Here is a 21,706-nt window from a genome sequence, read left to right as displayed (position 1 = left end):
TAACATTAGCTCCTGTGGTGCGTTATCTTAATTCCCTGCTTCCGCTCTTTACTGGAGGAGTGTGTTGCAGAATCAGTAGTCAACCGTATGGGCTGCTTGCTTTGCTTAAATGCTGGGCTGATGTACACAGGGCCAGCTTTAGTGCTGGTGGCAAGTGGGGCAAAGCATTTTGTGGGCACCCCTTGCCCCTAACCCCCACCCCAGGAATACTCCATCTCCATGTATTCCCTCATTACGAGCCCTTCGATAAGTGTCAATCTTCTCTCCACAGCCGCTCTCTCACATGTATTTCATCTGTTTTACAGCGCTACTCATACCAGTGTAGGGCTTCAGAGCACTTCACATTACACACACATCATGCACAGAATGAATCATACTTGTGTTAATCAGTGTATCAGAAATGTTATATAAGACAATGAGGACTATAAGGTGTATGAATCACGTCATCCATACTATTAGGCACCGTATGTTAGGAGTACTTGGTCTGGAGGAATACAAACCCAGGATTTAAAATATATAATACAGTGGTTGACTTTACAAATAAGAATGTATTTCTACCTAAACAACCCCTTTTTAGTCATATTACGATTTTGAAAGACTGGGGAAAGCCATACTGTTCTTTCTAACCTATGCCTTGCAATTTCCATGCAGCTCTTTGAGGCAGTACATAGTGCACTGTGCTAAATTAGGATTGTTATTTATTAACTGCAATTAACAAGAGGATCTCCATGACAAACACAGTAACCCCCTGAGCTATCTGTATAAAATACCATTCTGTGATCTGCGTGGTACACTTTCTTTGCAGCTGGCATACTAACCCTCTCACTAATTTATTATGAGTCAAGGCAGCAACTAGACAAAACTCCTGTCTCTCTTGCAGATACATTGATAGTTATCTTGATATTTTTATTGTTACCTGAAATGTGCTGACCACACAGGGAAGTAAGCAGTAGGTGCTTTAAGACCTATAAAATATTTAAAATCGCAACATCCCACTGAATTAGGTGCCCGGTGTGGTGACACCAGTCGCAGCACCCCAAAGGCGGCCCTGGCAGTATATTTAAGCTTGTTTTGAAACCTTTATGGCTGTAGTAACTTTTGAAGTGTATTTTGTGAATTGCAATTGTCTTACTCTTCTGTGGGCATCTTTAAATATCCATAAACTGCTCCCATTCAGTATTAATTATTTCCCATTCCCCAGCCCCCTATGCCATTCCATAGTTACTTCTAATTTGTATTCCTATGTGTGTGGGATCTCCTCTTCTTTGGCACAGAAAAGATGAGCGAGGCAGAGGTCTCCAGCTGTAGGTTTGTGAACTGCATTTTGTAGGACATGAATAGCACTGCTGTAGTTTTGTAGTACAAAATGAAGGTTTTGAATCAGGTCCTGTGCTTTTTATTCTGTGGCCTGAAGCATGATTTCAGCATTTGTGCAAAGTAGGGGATTCTGCCCAAGTGATTTTCACCAGACAAAGTGATGTGGAACCTATGAGGGCAATTCAAGTTTCTACACCTCAAGGGGAAAAATTGGTGCAAATAACACATTACTGCCATTCTGAAATTCACATTTGTGCTTATAAAAAGGGGCCCTATATGTTCCGAACCTTGCGGTATAAATTTTCTCTAAATGCATAATCAGTGCCCAGGATTGTAAGGCAAAAGAAAGGAGGCCATTTAATTTTTAGGTTGATTCTACCGGGCAGTGCAGCTGCCTGATTGAAAAAGACCTATAGTCAGCTTACAAAGATCTTCTGGCAGGCTTAAAACCTGCCATTTCCTTACCAGTGTTTTGCTTTATTGTCATCCTCATTTGCTTGTTTGTGATGCAATGGCTTGCCTTGTCCATCTTCTTTTTGTCCCTTCCTTGAAGCATACCCTCTTTACTTGTGTCCTTACACTGCTTACGTTTAGGGAACTACTTTTTAATTTTGCTCAAGCACTTCATGAGAGTGCATGTTTTTTTAACTTTCTGTCCTCATGTGCTTCTTTCCCAAGGTCGCACTGACCACTCGCTTCACCCGTGCTCTGTGTTTCCTTGTCTCAGCGGTGCACTTTTCCCCTCCCTCTTCACTCCATGTTGTTCTTGCTCTCTTGTGCACTTCCCCATCATCCCCCATGTTGCTCTCCCTCATGCGGTGCTTTTGCATTCACTGCCCAACCGTTTCAGATTTGCGTTGTTTTGTAAGCGCTTGCATTATGATGCATGCACAAGCAGACAAAATGACATGTCCACCAGCAGCTGTGTCATCACACTTTTTTTCTCCATTTGTTTATGCTCTACAGTGCACAGCATAGACAAAAGGCAACGGCAGAGCCAATAGACCTCAAGTGTGAGAGGTACTGGCTTTGCAAATGCTTGTTTCTCTTTACCTTTTCACATGGAACCTGACAGACTCTATGTGGCTGGACAAAGCATCTGCTTCATCTAGCCCAGAATATCATGGTGTGTGGAAGGCCACTTACTTGAAGGCCGTAATCTAGTGCCGGGGTTTCAGGGGGCTAAAATCCCTGATTCTTGCACTATCCTTGCACCAAGGGCCACATGTATCAAATAGTTATTTTGTGATTACCAAATAGAAATTTTTGCATTAGCTAATTTATGATTTCCAAACTGGTAATCGCAAATTAGGTAACGCAAAGCCAAGGGTGCCTGGGGGCCTAAGGCCCCCCAAAGCAACCACCCTAAAATAAATGTGCACACGTGTTGCCGTTGTGCACTACATGGCACTTTGAAAAATGCATTTTTGTGCATTTTTCAAAGTTTGCTCATGGTTTCCATTGATTTGAAGTCGATGATAATTTGGAAAATGCTTCACGTATGTGCTAAGGGAATAGCAATTTGCAATTCCCTATTTGTAGTCGCAATATTAGGTAATTGCTAATATTTTTATGCAATTACCCAAAATTGGACTACAAAGCCTTTCATACATCATGAAAGGGTATTTTGCATTCAAAAACGGCCGATTTTACCGAATTGTACCATTTGCGAATGCAAAAAACTTTCATACATGTGGCCCCAAATTCTGGCTATTCTGAGTTTTCTCCCCAGAATGGAGAATAATGGCATGCACCCGGAAATAATAGAACCTTAACTGTGCACTTTCCCCATTTTGGGGGTAAAACCGCTGACATTGTCCGCCTCCTCTCATCAGTGTGCAGGTGTCAGGACTGCGTTAGGGTAGGTGATGTGGGTCTCCAGGTGGTCAGAGGAGGCCTCTGACTGCCCGGGGTGAGCATTTCTCGCTCCCGGCATCCTGCCAGCCGGGGGCCTCGGTTTGCTGCTACCTGCATCTCCTGCAGCAGCAAAGTGAAATCTGGAGTCAGTGTGCTCACAACCACCAGGCCTAGCTTGTGGACTCCATACTCCTGGGCTCGGAGACACTGGCAACTGCAGGGGATGGAATTCCACCCAGAGTGACGGCTCCTGGTGAAAATTGGCCACTTCAAATGAGAGTGCAAGTGCTTGGACTCTCCAGAGTGCACACAGCCTGCCCTATACTATTCCCAGAACAGGGTGTGTGTAAATGGGGAAGGAGGGCTCATCCCTACCTAAGGAAATGATTGCCTTTCAGATGCATTTTGTGTAAATCATTCTCCTTGTGACTATCAGACATGGATCTGGCTGATCTTAGCCAACTTTAGACAGCCCTGACTGCCTGACAAGAGATTTTCTAATGACCTCAAGTTGTGTGGATCTCAAAGTCAAGAGTTCGAATCCGTAAGCACAAACTTGCCATTCATCCTTCTAAGGTCCATGCATTGAATAATTTACCTTCACCTGCATTTAATACTTTATATGCAGTGAATACCTTGAAAATATCTGCTACTGACAGTGCCTAAGAACAGCAAACCTTTGGTTTCACAAGCTTCATGGACCAAAAAAAATAATTCCAGCAGGTGCACCCTTTCAGTTCAGTCTCCCTAGATTGGTAATAGGAGTGCAACTGAAAAGTGGAAACAATTAAAACACAGATTTCCTCACTGTCTGGTCCTTGTAAAATGCACTGACACTATATCAGCATAGTACCGTGAAGTTGCTAAAATGGGCTGCGTTGCCTGGAATACATACCATGGATTTGTGAGCTTTTAGCGCAGTGGTTGAAGAGAAAACTATTTTTGCAAGCAAGATAAAACACAAATGAAGGAACCCAAGGCTCTGAAACGCCAGAGCAACACAAACTCTGAGAGATGCGAGTTCAAATATGGTAAACTATTGGACTGTAAGGAGCTATGAGTTAAAAAGGACTCCGCGGGGGAGCCATCTCAGCAGGTCTCAAAACTTTATTATTGATGGGAACTCTTTGCTCTACAAATTACAGGTCAGCGACTCATGTTTTATTTATCTGGCTAGTGTCAAAATTGCACCTTTTAAAATACTAAGAATTCTTGCTTCACCCAGCATGCCCTTCTTCCACAGGTGTGGTCGCCCTCACGATGACAAAATGTCTAGATTTTCAGACTGTGTGCTCTTCACATTAACTATCCCTTAGAAGTCCTCATTTTAAATGATTTTTAAACTATCTTTTTATTAAGTGTGTTTTTCGGACTGCGGAGTGGGATCCCGGGAGCGCCACCTGTGGCTTCGACGGATAAGGCGCTGCGGCATCAGTTGTGCGCCGCACGAAAGAGGTTGTGAAAGTATCTGGGGGCGAGGGAGTGGCATTTGGGAGGCAAGCCTTACAGAATAAATCTAGGGTGCCCTGTTTGGATGAATGATCCGCTTCTTGTGGGAGCCGGCCTTCGATCCATCTGGAAGGCCAGTGTAACTGTGCCGCAAGGTAGTAATGCTCGTAGTACGGAGCCCCCAGGCCACGGACTTCCACCGGGAGCCGTAGTTTAGACAATGCTACTCTGCGGTGGTCTCTACTCCAAATGAACTCCCCCATCATCCCATCTAGTATATGAAAGAGATGCTGAGGTTATCATAGGGGTGAATTCGTAAAATAATAGCCTTGGTAGAACTATCATTTTTGTGAGGACTACCCTTCCAGGGACGGATGGTCAGTGACTGCCGGGGCCTGTGCAGGCAAGAGCGGTGGGGGAGATTTTGACAGACAATAACAAGGGAAAATTAAATGAAAAATATTTTTCCCTCGTCTTCTGTCAAAATACCCCCCACCTGGCCCCACCGTCCCACGCTCGTGACTGTATGGGCTGCGGCTCGTCAGTGAAAGGGTTCTCCAGAAGATGTGGGTGAGGAATCCAAGGGGAGATATTGCTCTCATCAGATTGCTGCCGAGCAGATCAAAGTTCAAGCGATATATGTTAATGCCCAAATATTTGAAGACTGTAGCCTCTCAGTTGACCTGATGGCCTTCTAATACTATGTCTTGTCCCGGGCAGTGGGAGTTTAAAACCAAAATACATGTTTTTGACCAGTTCACACCCCGGCAAGAGACATTTTTGAAGGTGTTAAGGTCCTGTGCTGTGGTAAGTACCCACTTACCAATAACTCTAACGTAAATAAGCGTGTCACCCGCATACAACGATGGTACATGTATCTCATTCTCAAGGGATTTGCCCCATTCTTGGCCCTGGATATGAAGTTGCATCACTAAGGGTTTCATCTCAAATCAGAACAGTAGTGGAGAGAGGGGACATCCCTGTTTGGTGCCCCGCTGGACAGCTAAAGCGCCTGATATGAGCCGGCCAGTTCTGACAGTGTATAGTTATTCGATCCTTTGCCTCATTTCGCCTCCTAATCCCATGTGGCGGAGCAGCTCCAGCTAGCATGTTAACTGCTTTTTCGAGGTCCAAAATAAGACTTGAAGCATACGGTCATTGCTGTGCACCTCTGCTCATTCGATTGTGTAAACGTCCGATGTTTACAGAAGTGGATCTTGTTGAAATTAAACTGATCTGGTCAGGGTGGACCAGCACCGGCATCAGTCCCATTAATCTAATCACCAATATTTTGCTTAGGATCTAATAGTATTGCCAAGGGTCTAAATGAGCCCACTTTAAGGGGTTCCCAGCCGGGTTTATGGAGGGAAACTACTAGGGCTTCCCTCATAGAGGGTGTGAGAGTACCCTTTCTGCAGTCTATTATAAAGGCCGACTTGGCATGGTGCTACTAGGTCTATGTAGGTTTTATAGAATTTGATGGTGAGTCCATCTAAGCCTAGAGACTTACTCATGGTTAAGTCGCAAACTGTCCCTTGGATCTCTTGTTCTGTGATAGGGCACTCCGGTACCTCGATGTGGTCAACAGGTATTCCAGGAAAGACCAGGCCTTCAAAAAACTCAGATATTTGGCCCTGTGTGGCAGGATTCATATAGAACGCCATATTGGGTTGTAAAAACGGTGTGGATATCTGCTTGCATATGTATTATGAAGTTCTTTATGGTATGGATAGCAGAGAGGGGAATTTGGGGGAGTTTTGTTTCATCTGCAACTAGTCTGCTCAATTTATCCCACCCGGGATGAGTTTTTGGAAGGTGAGCTTCATAGTGATTCGACAAGTTGTGCTTGGTGGCCCTTGGACAAGGACAATTTTGTGTTGAGGCTATGGATGCTACATTCCTCCAATTCTTTGATTTTTAAGGATAGTTCTACCCTATTAAAGTAACGGGCTAGGGTACATTGCACTCCAATCACTGTGCGAGTGCAGTGCCCATGGAGAACAGTTTTGAATAAGTCCCATTCTACCAATTTGGAAGAGACGGCACTTCTGTAGTCAGCAACGTAGTCTATGCTGTCTTCTCGGATCTGCTGTCTGAAAGCCGAGTCTTCTAGTTTGGTGGATTGCAGCTTCCAATTCGGGGCAGGGATATATTTTTGCCCAATGTGAGGAACAATAGGAAGGGGTTATGGTCTGATAGTGTCTTGCCCAGCTATTAGGAATTTAGGACCTGTGATTGTAGGAAGGGCTGGCAAAGAAAGTGATCTAAACAGACATGTAAGTCATGTAGGGTGGAGTAGTAGGGTTAATCCCTAGTATCTGGGTGGCTAGTCCTCCATATGGCTATTAATAAAGACCAATATGAACCCTAAACATGAGTATCCCGGTTTTTCGTACTGCACGCGTATGTGGGAGTAGAGTGAATTACTTATCTAGCTGTGTGTTCAGTATGCAATTCAAGTCCCCACTGTTGGTACAGGGAAGATGGGCCCAGTAAAGGTGGTGTGAACACAGGTCTGCCAAAAATTGGGGCTGTCTGACATTCGGAGTATATATGCAAGCCAGCAAGAATAGCGAGCCACCCAGCAGCCCCTCTAAGTATTCAGATCACCCCTCTGTATCTAATGCTACTTCTCTAGAATCTAAGGGGACTGAGTGTCTGACCCATATCATAGTACCCCGGTCATAGCTGAAGTGTTCAGTACAGTAGCATGAGCCTCACCATCTTTTTTCTTGGCCAATGGTGTCTCTCATTGGAAATCAATGAGGAAGCCTCTGCACTGCAAATAAGCATGAATGTTGTGTTGTCGTCTTGTCCAGCTCATTCCCTGGACATACAGGATACCAATTTGGTTTAGACATTATAGGTGGTGTGATGTCAGTGGGAAAGTCATGTCGCATGAGACCAGGTGCGGAAAACACAACACCCCAAGGGCTGAGGACACAAGAGGACCCCTCTTAGTCTTCCACCCTTCCTTCTAGGCTCCACATCTTATCTGTGAGTGCTGCAATCTGCCTATGGCGGTCATTTGCCTGAGGATGTAAGTCATTTAGTGACAGTTTACATTGATCATTGTGTAATAGACTAAGATTTTTGGCCAACGCATCCACTAATTCTCTAGTGCCGCTGTGGTGTCTGCGATGGAATGTAGTATCTGGTCAGGTTTTTCAGATAGAGGTGATATTGCTCTCATGAGGTCCACTGGCATGGAGATTATATCCTGGAGGATATCTCTCACTAATTCATGAGGTATGACAGTAGCTCAAGCAGTGACAAAGAATTGGCCGCATGTTGTTCCCCACTAAAATAGGGGTTAGGACAGCCAAGGTTCCAAAATGGGAAGGTCCACAGGGGGCATTTGACCCAGTCAGGCAAGCTGCCAATCTGTCCCGGCAAGCGTGCTTCTAGGGAGACCAGGCCTTCTCGTGCACGGCAGGAGTTACAGCCTCCACTGCAAGTCAGATTTTGAGGATAGAGAAGGAGGCCTGCACAGCTATCCCAGCCCAAGCCGGTAGTAGGCCTCGGCCCAGTCAAGCTTCTGTGTGGTTGGCTCAATCAGACCCCCGTGGTTAGAGGGAGAAGGAGGGCAAGGTTCAGAGGGTAAACCTATGTTTGGGGGCCCTACCCAGTCCACAGGTTAGTTGGACAACCTGGGCCGCTGACCCACAGGTGACCGTGATGGCGGACAAAGCACCCTCCTACTTTCTACGATCTAGCAGGGCAGGCACCAGCATTGTAGGTTGGTCATGGGCCGGATCATGTTGCGACTCTCATCCTGATCTCTGCGGTTGTGGTGCTCCTCTTCCAAGCGTGGTCGCCCTAGCTTTCCCTTGCCATACGCAGTAGACCTAGGAGAGCAGGCCCTGGCAGCATTACAAGCAAGGGTCATGCTACCCAGGGTAGTGGTAATCAGGGGCTGCCGGTGAGCACAGTAGTGTTAGGCCACTAGCGCTGGGTATATATTCTGCACAATAGATGTCTGTATGTGTTCCAGATATTTTAGCATTTATTGGGCTGTCCAGGAGCTCTTTGTTCCTGCAGCTGCCATCTTTGGGCACCAAGCCAGGCCCCTGATGTATTAAAGGATGAGTTCACCAACCTCCTTAATTCTGTGCACAATACAAGACTGGCGGGCCACTAAATGGTGGCTGCAGAGTGGCACTGATGTACTTGCCTAATATTCCAACAAGCAACTGTACTGCTCCAGCTAATCATACTGGATTGTTACTTCCCTTGCATTTGCCAGCTGGCCGAGGGGTGCCTGGCCCTTGATGCTCCTTAATATTTGCTCTATTTTGTATTGTTTTCCTTTGTACTTTGGAGGATGCCTGGGCTCACTTTATCATATTTTTATTTACATTGATGCCAACTGGACCAATTCTGGTACAGCTGGATTGACATACATGGCTCACGTCTGCCTGGTGTAAGATGGAGATGTATTTTTACTTTACAAGCCCCTTGTGCCACTTTGCCCCTTGCGCCACTTTTGCTACTCCGGTGCGTCACTTTTTGTGACTCACCAGCGGCGTAAAAAATTAGCCTTGTTGCACCATATTTACAAAGTGACACATCGAGGTAGATGCGTCACTTTGTAAACCCCCTGCGCCACATTATACCTGCACCAGGTATAATGTATGCAGGGGGGGAGCCTTCTGATGCAAGAAAGTGTCGTAGAAGTGACTTAGTGAAATCTATAAGATTTCACTGCACCACTTCTAGGAAGCAAATGCGTCAAAATCTCACGCCTGCCTCATGGCAGGCGTAAGACTGATGCCGGCACATTTCACATGGGACTTGCCCATGTGTAATGACCTATTGCTGGAGTGGCGTCACTTTAGTGACAAACTCCAGCAATGAGCATTTTTGCGCCTACAGATACCTGAGAAATACTGACGTATCTGTAACTCCATTCGACATGATGCATCATACTGTAAATATGACGCATCATTGGTGTCGCAAGGAGGGCACAATGAAACGTGACGCATCGCTGTTTTCTCGCAGCAACGCGTCACTTTTCATAAATGAGGCCCTATATCTTTATTACAGTTACTGGGCCACTTATTGGCAGCTCTAGTGCAGACCCAGGAAATGCACTGATACTTCTAGCCTGATTTTCATCACAAAAAAGCATTGCTTCATCAAAGAATATGAACATTATATATATATAAATGTCTGTTGTTTTATCCTTATATGTTCCACCAGGCTAAAGGATACCTGGACTTTGAGTATACATTTTAACTCATTTTGCCATTTGTTATTTTTCTTGAATTGGGGGCCTGAACTCACTTTTACTTATCATAATTTACAGTGTTGTTAACTGGACCTATTTTGCTGCCTGATGTGCAGCGGGCATGCTGCTGGAGCACCAAAGGCATGTCATCAATCTGCTGGTTCAGATAAACCGCTCATTACATTAAGGATAGGATCCCAATTAAAACGGGTGCATATTGTCTATCCCCTTATTTCCTATCTATGTCAAATGGGTAGATAAATTAGTCTTCAAGTTTCAATCAATGTTTAAATACCTAATTGTTCTAGGAGGTTTTGGCCGATGGACTAAATCACCAATCATTCCCATTGCAATGCAACTGATAAGAACATTATTTCTTCAGACCAACACACCAGGTTTTTCTGTATTATCTAGTTTGGTATTGGCAACAGTGACATTACTGTCACTTAAAAGAGAGGGATTATCTAGCAAATTCGATATTTGTTCCTCTGTATAATTCTCTGTCTATGGTCCTGGCATGCTATTGCTATGTTATAACTAAATATGTGCTTATCAGTGATGTTTTCTTTCGAGGAAAGGTAAAGTCAGAAAACGAAAGTCCCTACGCTATCTCATGAACCAAAGCAAAATAGGGTTGAGCCCATAAGCCCTTCCAGAGCCTAGGCTACACATCAAAAGTATACAACATCAGATAGCTCTAGCAGGATATCACCACCTCACACTTTTGCACATCCTACTTAAGGGGGTAACCAGTGTAGCGGGAATTTGGCTCTCTTTGCCCAGCCCTATACCTCGAACATTCGCCAACAATAGTCATTCTATAATCTTGCTTTGTTTGATGATGTCCGCTTGGGTTTTCAGATCAATTGTGACAAAATTCACAGGATGGATCCTTGAAAATAATAACCAATGTATGTGTTCTTGCATTACACATATCAAAAGTGTGTAGTAGAGAGATTTTTAGTGACTTGCTCATGATAATACTTATGAAAACAAGAAGTGACCATTAAATCTGTTTTAAAATAGTTGATCTTCTGCACCATCAAGAAACCTCATACCTGACTGACAACTCATGCTTCAAGGGGCCCACTAGTGAAGGGGGTGTAGTCTGACCAAACAAAAAATTAAACTACTCAAGGGCGTCCGTGGCGCCACTAATAACAGCATGGCAAGGAGCCATGATTAAATGGAGGAGGCCTAAAACCAATGCCGTTCATTATGAGGAAGCCCACCATCTCTGCAAATTCCCCTTGTCTGCTGCCTGGGACAACCTCCTAGAAAAGTACAAGCAATGCATCCAATTGGTTACCCCAATCCCATGACATCACACAAGCCCTGCGCACTGCCTCCGCTCCATCCATACACACATTACTTGACTTACCCGCCCTCTAAACTTTTATCTCTGCTGCTTCACGTAGGGAAGCTCTCACCACAATGCTTATTTGCCTAAACTCCTAAGTTCCTCACCCTTCTGTGCTCCCCCCAATGTGATTGGCCTCTTCTCCACTCTTCCCAAATCCGCTCTGAGTTTAAGGGCAGCAAGGGTAGCCCCAACCATGTATGACAAGTGAGAGTGAATCCCCTACAGGTCCCTAGAGGCGGATCTACTTACACGATACAATAATATAGCAACAACCGTGTACCAAGGAGAATGTTCCTCATACACACTCCATGGCATTTCAGCAGTTTGTTGGCTCCAGTAACGCGGGTACCGGTATTGTTGTAACCTTACATTTATTTGCAAAATCAAATAAAAACGATTCATCTCTCAATAGTCACCTATTCGTATACTTAAAGAGTCCTCAATAGTCACCTATTCGTATACTTAAAGAGTCCTCAATAGTTACCTATTTGTATACTTAAGAAACCTGCAGAATGGGTGTATGTCTGGAGAGGAAGGACAGAAAGAAAAGATTTTCATGGGCTAAAACAGGAAGTCAAGCAAAACAAAGCAGATCATAAAAAAACATCAGAATGGAAAGTAACTCACCATTATCACCTCCAAGAGAACCTCTTGGCATCCATCTCATGGCAGGGTCTTTTGAGTTCCAAAGCCATTCATCCAAGGATCTTCATCGATGCACTAGAAAACACAAAGAGCATTTGTTCTTTACTGCCTGGTCTGTATGCAGTGGCTGTGAGGTTTGAAGAGGTATTACAGACCCCCAAAGACTGCAGGCCCATGCTAACATTTTCATTCACTTAATTATTTGGTAACATTTCCAGGTAAAACATGTAAAGACTGAATTTGCTTCTGTTTCTTTTGAAAGTGCATTCATGAGTTATTCAATCATGGGATCAGTTCATCACTAGCAGGACCAGAGCGCGAGCCTTTGTTGGGATCACACATGCTGTCCCTCCGGCTAATGTCAGTGCCAAGAGTTTGGAAAAGAGATTCAAAGAGAACACCAGATATGCTTTCATGGCACAAAGCAGTGGGAAAAGGATCCATGTCTGAGTTAAATGTTACTTTAGGCTGCTTCTCACTACAGACCTACCTTCTACCAACAACATCCAGCAAACACTCTTAGCCGACCGCCCAGGAGAGCGCTTTGGGGCCACAACCGTGATAGGTAGAGCTATAAAAATGTTACAGCGCAATAGTAGTTGTGGGACTGCTAGTATTGCACCGTATTGTATTGTAGTTATACTGCCACATCATCTACTACTAGTTCACCAGTGCTAACATTACTACAACTACCAATACTACTACTCTGGATCGATGTATTTATGTAAGTTGTATTGACAGAGAGCGAATCTAGCCCACCATGAGTATTGCTATTATTATTACTATTAATATTAGTAATAATAGTATCAGTAATAATAATAACACTACTCAATATTGTTATTATTACTGTTAATATTATTGCTACTCGTAATATTTGTACTACTATTTATATTAGTAATAATAACAATACTCACTATTGTTAGTATTAGTGTTATTAGTATTGCTATTATTATTATTTCTACTATTAATATTAGCAATAAAAACAACAGAAATAATAATAACAATCACTATTGTTATGTTTCAGTTAATATTATTGATATTATTATTATTATTATTATTATTATTATTATTATTATTACTATTATTGATATTATTATTATTGGTATTACTGTTATTGGTATTATTATTATTGATATTATCATTATTATGGTTATCATTATTATTGATATTATTATTATTGTTATTGATATTATTATTATGGGTAATACTATTGGTATTTCGATCACTACTACTATTAATATTTCAGCAGTAATAATAATATTAATAATAATAATAATAATAGTAATCAGGATGATAATTATAGCAATAATAATAGTAATTATTGTTCTTTTATTATTATTATTATTACTAATATTAATATTTTAATAGGGTAGTTGCCTCAACATGTTTACCCTTGAAGAGGTGGAAAGTCACATGTTTCGTTGGTATGTATCTCAAGACACTTCTTCTATTGGTTCAGCAAAGTATGATGATGTTACATGATACGAGTCTGTGATCTCCAGGCCACGCACTGATCTCTGCAGTGAGTACTAGGTTAAGCTGTTTAGGACCATCCACTTTTGACGTTTTCACATTAGGACGCATGACACATGTGACAAAGTCCTTACAATGACACTTTATGCAATCTTTTAAAATAATTGTATTTACCTTTAGAAATACTGGTAAGAGATGTAGGAGGTACTGTTTGTTATGCATTCTATTGTAGCATTTGTATAGAGCTCAATACCATTTTGTGGGTTGCAATAGAACTTCCCCGCAAGGATCGCAAGCTGAATAGTGTAGGGTTTGCTCTTGGCTTATCTTCAAAATTATAAGGAATTTCATGGTAAAATGCCTGAGAAGATAAAGTTTAGTTGAGGAAGGCAGCCAACGGATGTTGTTGGGAAGCCGATGGACAAAGTTGCAATGAAGATCTCTATGTTTCCATGTCACTTTTGTCTATGTTTGCAACGAAGATTTCTATGTTTTGGCTTTATTGTGTCCCTGTTGCACAGCACAGGAGGCCATATAACTAGCACTCGGAGTCACCATGGTGATCCTGGGTTCAATCAGCAGGGCAGTCCTCAAGCAGCAGGGCAGTCCTCACGCAGCAGGGCAGTCCTCTGAGAATTCAAGGCAGGCGTCAAGCAGCAGGACAGTCCTCTGAGAATTCAAGGCAGGCGTCAAGCAGCAGGACAGTCCTCTGAGAATTCAAGGCAGGCGTCAAGCAGCAGGACAGTCCTCTGAGAATTCAAGGCAGGCGTCAAGCAGCAGGACAGTCCTCTGAAGTGGACGTGCATGTCCAGAAGAGAACTGTTGAAAGTTTAGGCCTGGCAAAGAAGTTATTTTGCAAGTTGAATTGACAGTTCAAAATTGCATACACAGGCTGCAATGGCAGGCCTGAGATATGTTTTGAAGAGCTACTTAAGTGGTGGCACAACAAGTGCTAGTGGCTCACTAGTAGCCTTTAATTTGCAGGTACCACTTTACAACAGACTTATACGTAGGTTAAATGTGGCAACTGATTGTAATCCAATTTTACTATGTTTGAAGGAGAGAGCACAAGCACCTTAGTACTGGTTAGCAATGGTAAAGAGCACAAAGGTGAAAGGTTAACTAAAACGAAATCCAGAGAATGAAAGGGGTGAAGGCAAAACATTTGTGGATGACCCTGCAAGGAGGGCTAGGTCTAACACTCTTCTGGAAAAGATAAAGCGAGAAGAAAATACTAATTCCAGTGGGATCTGGACCAAAAACAGACAGACTGTTGACTTAATGCAGTTTGTGGAGTAGAGGCTTCTAGTGTGGACAGAAGCTCAGCACCATTTGGTGAGATGTGCACAGGTTCACACATGTTGGTTAGGCTGTCATGTGGAGGAAGAAGAATGCCCATGGGGACACTATGAACAACAACAAACAAAATTCAATAGTGGGCCCTGTTGAACTTTTTACTCACCCAGTGGGAAGTGTAGGTCAGTCAGGGCTCCATCACCTCAGTGTATGCCCAGACATGGGTCCCTTGCTCACTTTGCCACTGGATTCAAGTTAGCCTGGCTGATGAGGGTTGTTATTCCGAATCCGGTACTAGGATGCCGGTTTCCATCCTTGGCAGACCTGATTTGGCAGCTCGGACTGGACTGTTCCCATAAGGAATAGGGTAAAGACAGATTTGCATATGGATGGGTATAAACTGGGGTGGTGAAGTGAGCTAAAGAACGATGATGGATGAAACTCAGATCTGTGACTGGGGGTGAGTGTCTGAAAAGTTTCAGGGCTCCGTCCATCATCTCCTTGTGTTTGCTCTGTTTGCCCTAAATTGGAAGGGTATGCCCAGACGTGAGTCCCTTGCTCACTTTGCCACTGGATTCAAGTTAGCCTGGCTGATGAGAGGTGTTACTCGAAACTGGTCCGAGGATGCTTGTTTCTGGTTCAGGGAAGACCTGGCCTGGCAGTTCAGGCTGGACTGTTCCCATAAAAAAACAGGGTCAAGACTGATTTGCATATGGCTGGGTCTGAGCTGGAGTGGCGAAGTGAGATAAAGAACGATGATGGATTAAACCCAGATCTGACACTGGGGGTGAGTGTCTGAAAAAGTTTCAGTGCTCCGTCCATCATCTTGTGTTTGCTCCATTTATTATTACCTTGATTTGTACATGAGAGAATGGCTAGTTAACAAAGCACACTTGTGATAGAGCAGCGATGCAGCCTTAAGTGGAAGTTGAGGCTCAGACAAACTAAAAGCTTAAGGGCTATCCGAATACAAATGACTTCCATCAGGTAAGCGACATGCTGCCTGAGTCATTTTCCATAAACAAATAAATTCTACCAGCATGTAAAAAATGGGGAGTAATGTACACACATAAATCAACCCCAGATTCCACTCATTTTCCTAGTATTAGGTCCAGATAGTGGCATGAGTAATAATAACCTCTGGCAATAAGGTGCCTGATTTGAAGAGGAAGTTTAATGTGAAAACTACACCTTCCTCTTAATATGAATTATTTTCCCACAAAAAATACGAATTGTGTGCTGTTCTAAAAATCAATGGTTAACACATGTACAATCGTGCAAACACTGAAATTAGTATCAGCAGGAAAAAAGACTTTTTTTTTAACTCTCCAAAAAACGCATTTTATTCCCAGCATGTAAAAGAAAGTAAAACAACTTTTGTTTCAAAACTTATTGCGGAGCCATTGGTGACGTAGGGAAAATCTTGAGCTATTATTTAATGCTACATATACATATTTTGTGAGGCATTCTAATAAAATTAACTATAACAATTACTGACGTGGTAGTGAAGTTGGAAGGGATTCTAAATGAGACAATGTATTTTATGTGTAAATGTGGACTAAAGTATGTGGACATAACCACATGGCCCAGCTAAACATAGACCATATTCATACCACTGAGCGCCAATTCATGGCTAAAACATCAGACCACAGCACAACCTTCACCCAAATCTCTCTGACACTTCTGCAGGAGATGAAGCATTACATAATGGCAAGTGACCTAAGAAACGTTGATTGCGGCCTTCTTCAGGACAAAACGAATATTCTAATCAGTTTTGAGAAATAAAAGAAAGTCAATGCTGCATGAATTCATCTTTTGAAATAATGGGAAAAAAACGAGATTTTAAGCCTGAATAAGTCTGCAATGCTTGAGTGACACACAATGAGGTTTCAATTAGTGGCAGGATCATATAATACAATTTTAATTACACGGAAGGGAACATTTTAATGGGCGAAAAGTATTTATTATCCTAGAAGGTGACTATCATGTATGATTGTTAACTATTAAACTAGTGATTTACCTTTCAGACATTTATAATTGCTGATGCATTCATCATTTTCAGTTCGTTAGAATTACTGTTAGAAACTTTAAGGTAGTAACATGGCATGGAATAAAAAAAAAATGAAACAACTATATTGGCCAAAAAACATTGATAAATATTTTTCTTTATGGCGTTTCTTTAGGAAAGAACACCACTCTTTGGCACAAACTAAATGTCCTGGATACAGGGAGAGAGCTGGACTCACAGCTAGCAGGATTTCACCAAGAGCTCAAATTAAACATGAATATTTTAAAAACTAGAACAGAAAGTGCAAACATGCATATGCTACAAGGAATAAAGTGCAGGTAGGGATACAGCAGGGCACATGCGGTTTTGGTGAATGCAGGCTGTGACCCACAAAAAAGAACAGAGAGGGCGAGGGAGAGGGGAAGTCAGATCCTAACAACCTTACTTTGCCTTATTAAATCACCGCACCTACCATGAATGTGTAGGAATTGTACAAAAAAATATTTTACAGTCTCAATACTAAGTTAATCTTTAAGCATGGACCTTTGTAATATAGTAAGTAATTAAATATATCGGTATTGAAATACCTTGAGCATTTTCCGATAGTCCCATCTTATCATAGTAGAATGATTACATGATGTTAATTATGTTATGCCGTGTTATAGTTAGTGTTAATGTTATTGTGGGAAATAGGTTTCACCAGTTTAACCCCCTGGGTTTATCACTTTTTAATCTATCTGGGTAATGAGTTCCAATGAGTGAGTCTAACTACCTACGTCTCACATAGTATAAGCTCTCATATTAGATAGGGAGCACTAGCCACCAGTGTCCGCCCTTATGATAGGGTCTGCTGCTGCGCAGTTGTGGTAAGAGGCCCTGGGCTGGTTGCACATGAACTTGTGAACAGATGAATGTGCACATGTGTGAGGGAAGAGCGTGTGGGACTACCATCTATCTCCATCTGGTCTCTGCACACAGGTAGCCTGTTGTAGAAGGGACCAGTCAGGGATCGGTGCTGACCTGGTATAGGCATAATATTGTGAGTGGGCATTCATAGCGTAGGTCTGCAGTGCTAGACTGAAAAGAGTGGGTGCTTAACTGAAGTACACCTGAGGGGCGAAATCTGTACCAAAGAACAGTTTCAACCTTCTTAGGCCTAGAGATTTAGGTGCAGTGACAAGTTTAGAGTAACAATGGACCCTGACTGCAGACCCAATGCAGTTTAATTGATATCTGCTCTCCATCTGGCACTTGAGGATTTGTCATATTTCACTGACTCAGCTCACTAAGAGGGAGAGGTGCAAGCCCACAGAAACAGAGGGGAAAGGCAATACCTCTGAAGATAAACACAGCAGTGGCTCCTCTTTCACGTTTTGGAGGGAAGGGACCAGGCAGCCTTACCAGTTAGGGGTGTGGTTTTAGGCTATCAAAGAGATCTTTCAACAAGACCACTTCTAATAACCCTGTTGAATATCCCAAAATGCTGGGCAAAAATATTGGGGCAAGGTGGTGTAAAGTGTCACCCTAGAATTGGGCTTAGGTGCCAACCTTCTAGAACTTTCCACCCATTCTTAAAAGAGAACCTGGAACAATGGAAAGTCTTTGGAGTACAGATGGGTATTGAGGGAAGAGAGAAGAAACCTGTCACCCAGGGATTAGGATTATTTCTCTAGAGCCAGTGGCGCTGATCCCCCTTCACTCTCTGTGGGGCAGTAAAGGGATGGGTCTGCTTGCAGGGGCCCCGGAGCAGTCCCCTGTATCTTCTGTAGCCTAGCCCTGCAGGAGTGTGACCTCCTGATGGACGCGGACCATGACTTCTGCTGCCCCAAGGTCTCTGCAATGACCAACCAGGAGGCTGTGGGAATTGGAGGGTGCAGGGCTGGCACTCTGCAGGTGCCCAGGTAGGAGAAAGCTGTAAGAGTGAAATCCAGCTTGCCAAAACAAATGCAAATTTTGTGTGTGTATAGACCTGAAAAACTCCCTCCTAGAGCTGGCCACAGGAGCAAAACAAGACATTCTCTGTTCAAATTGGCCCACCTGGGCCCCAACGAAGTAAGAAAACCAATTGGTTGATTCGGGGACCGAAGACAGCCAGGGCGCAAGTAGTATACCTCTCCTGAATCCCTGGGATACCACCCGGGAAGGTCAAGTGCCCCATGGGGTTAGTGCAAGATTGAGAATGAGGAGGTGGCAAATGTGGGGTCCCCAGAATTGCCCCGGCGACGCAAGAACAACACAAAGGCTGAGTAAAGCTGGGGCTTTATGTTTCCGAATGCGCTTGTGCATGTTTTCTACTTGTCCTAATACGTACCCTTATTCTTCTTATTCATTTCTTAACCATAGGATGATCTCCTTTCCCTTCTCCTCATGATCTCTGAATTAGATTGCTTCTTATTATAATATTTTTTGATGTTATACACTTTATTATTCTATTGTTTCATCTTATGCTGCACTGTAACTTTGGTACTTTTGTTATTACATTAATAAAAATTATTTAACAAAAAAAAAAATACTCTTCTGCTGATGGAAAGTAGACCACATTGCCAGATATTGTTCCTTCTGGAAGTTCCGCCCTGAGACCATTTTCTGAAGGCTTGATGCGCCACGTTTGGGACTGGTGAGCGGGTCCCGGAGAGCGGTAATTGCGATAAGTAGTGCAGCCGGGAGTCGTTGACTGTGCGCGCAGCCGGTGCCAGACAGTCCACATCGTTGGCACTTTAAAGAGACGACGTGCGGAATGTCAATGGCGGCATTAGAAAAGAAAACCAACATTGATAGACATTATTGATGCATGCCTGAACGCACTCCAAAGAGAAGCCAAGTCCAATCTGTCAAATATTGTCTTTTTTCACTGCTCAACCACCAGTGCCTGTAAACAGGCTCTATTCTGAGCTGTGTCCATGCATAAAGCCTTCGTAAATGCTTTCATAACTTCCACAAGAATACACATGGCACTCGCAGTGCCGCCGGCCCCCAGCTCCAAAGAATACACAATAGCATAGCAGCAAATAGCTGCACTTCAACACACAATCCAATACACAAAAACACATAATTGCTCATTTTTATAATATAGGTTTTCTTTTTTTTTTAAATAAAAATGTGAATTCCCAGTGTAAGTGGCGCTTTGCTTCTTTCTTTAGTTTCTGGGAAAAAATGTACGCGCCGTCGCGAGAAGCATGATCACTGCCCTCTTAGGGATATTTATAAGCTTTTCTTTGACTGGTAAACAATGTTTAAAGTGATGCAAACTTTAAACAATATCATATGTCGGAGCTGTCTGCTTAGCACAATGACACAAAATAACAAGCATTGAAAATGCAATAGGTCTCGCCTTTGTTTAAGTTAAAGCCATTTACTTTGCTAATGGTATTGTATTTTAGCTTTGCATTATTTAGTGTATGTTTGTGACATGTGCATATATTTGCTCTCCCCTCGCCACTTTCGTCTGCCTCATGCTATTGTAATCCTCACATACTATTCTTCTATTCATACACCTTCCAAATCTGAAACACGGCTCTTTTCCTACTAGCGCTATGCTTTAAACTACTACCAGCTAACAAAACAATCCTTACTACATACAACTACAACATATCACAAATATACACTAAATAATGCAAAGCTGGAATACAGTACCATTAGAAAAGCAAAAGGCTTTAACTTAATCAAAGGCGAGACCTATTGCATTGCAAATGCTTGTTCTTTATAACAGGTCTCCTATATCATTTGATTGAGGTATCATTTGCATCAGTAAATAGCCAAACCCATTAAGCAGTGGCGCCTTTTGATGGGGGCCAGAAAGGGACCATGCCCCAGCTGTAAGTGCCCCCACTTTTGCCACACTACCATAGCTGCTCAAGGTAGCAGGATGCCACACAGAAAAAACAAACAGAAACTGATCCTTGCAACACAGAATTTGTTGAGGTTACCTTTCATTTCAAAGCAGTGCTGTTTGCTTACATGGTTTCCAGGTCGCTCGCTTCACAATCACCTGGGGAAGGACCGATGTCACACAGCGGCAAGGGTGGTCACCTGGAAATCCCAGCACTGAGTACCTTTGCAGGTTGTCTTTGGAGACTGTAAGCAGCTGATATACCCATTAAGCAGTGTCAAAACACCCCTGAACATCGAAGGGTTTATCAAGATTTATTTTTTTTATTATTATTTTTGGTGAGGAAAGGGGGGGGGGAGAGGCTTGATGTGTGCATAAGTGCCTCTCAGGCAATACTTAGCATGAGCCCCTTCCCCCTCCAAGAACCCCCTCCCCCCCACAGAGATTTTTTTATTTTAAGTTGGCAGAGGCATTTCATTTCCAGTGGAATACTGAGAATGATCATTTTTCCATCACTGAATAGAACGGAAGTAGGTTTTGAAAATAACACATTTCAAACAAACTGGAGTGCCACCAATAAAATACATCTATATTATTTAAAATAACACCACTAGTGTTTCAGGGCGTGCAGGTCCGTAAGGAAGGTAATTTGTGTTACTGCATAAGCACTTAAAGAGCTTTGCAATTGTTCCAAGACTATCTTTACAACATTGCTGTGTGACGTCTCTCTCTACACTGACATAACCGCTTTACTCTCCATTAGAAAGTGACACATGATATAAGGCAATGAAATATCACACACGAGGACACTGAAAACACGCAAATGTCACACATAGACTGAAAACTTGGCAACTTTGGACAGTGGGGTTTGGGGGGGGTGGGTGTCATGCAAAGGGAATACCTTGTACCAGTCAGATCCTGGTTCAAGACTGACTCTTTGGCTGTGAGACTCAGTTTGCAAGTCCCTGTCTCAATACCTCAAGGGATAGTAAATTGTTTGGACACGGAAGGTCTCATGTAAACAGAAGTCCATGGCCCACTTACTTAACCCCTTCAGCGCGGCGCGGATTACTGCGCTGTGCTGAAGGTTCTATTGCACGGGCGGGGCCATGATTGAGCGGTTCCGTCATACGCACAGCGCAACCGATGCGCATGACGGAACCGCTCCGTCATGCGCATCGAAGGGGTTAAATCACAATCCGATGTCACTTTGACATTTTCTCACCGACTGTAGAATAC

At 43.1% G+C, this 21,706-nt stretch overlaps 1 protein-coding gene across 1 annotated transcript in view; it reads right to left on the bottom strand.

Annotated features, from left to right (window-relative positions):
- Positions 1-21,706, bottom strand: part of LRRC4C (leucine rich repeat containing 4C) — a 1,197,586-nt gene that overhangs the window by 760,244 nt on the left and 415,636 nt on the right. Inside the window, exon 2 of the mRNA XM_085643468.1 lies at positions 11,844-11,936. The gene's annotated coding sequence lies outside the window, so the exon portion shown is untranslated. The remainder of the gene's footprint in view (positions 1-11,843; positions 11,937-21,706) is intronic.

Source organism: Triturus cristatus, chromosome 3_1 (genome assembly GCF_964204655.1).
Source record: "Triturus cristatus chromosome 3_1, aTriCri1.1, whole genome shotgun sequence".
Taxonomy (NCBI): Eukaryota; Metazoa; Chordata; class Amphibia; order Caudata; family Salamandridae; genus Triturus; species Triturus cristatus.
This window is presented reverse-complemented; position numbering and strand designations above follow the sequence as displayed.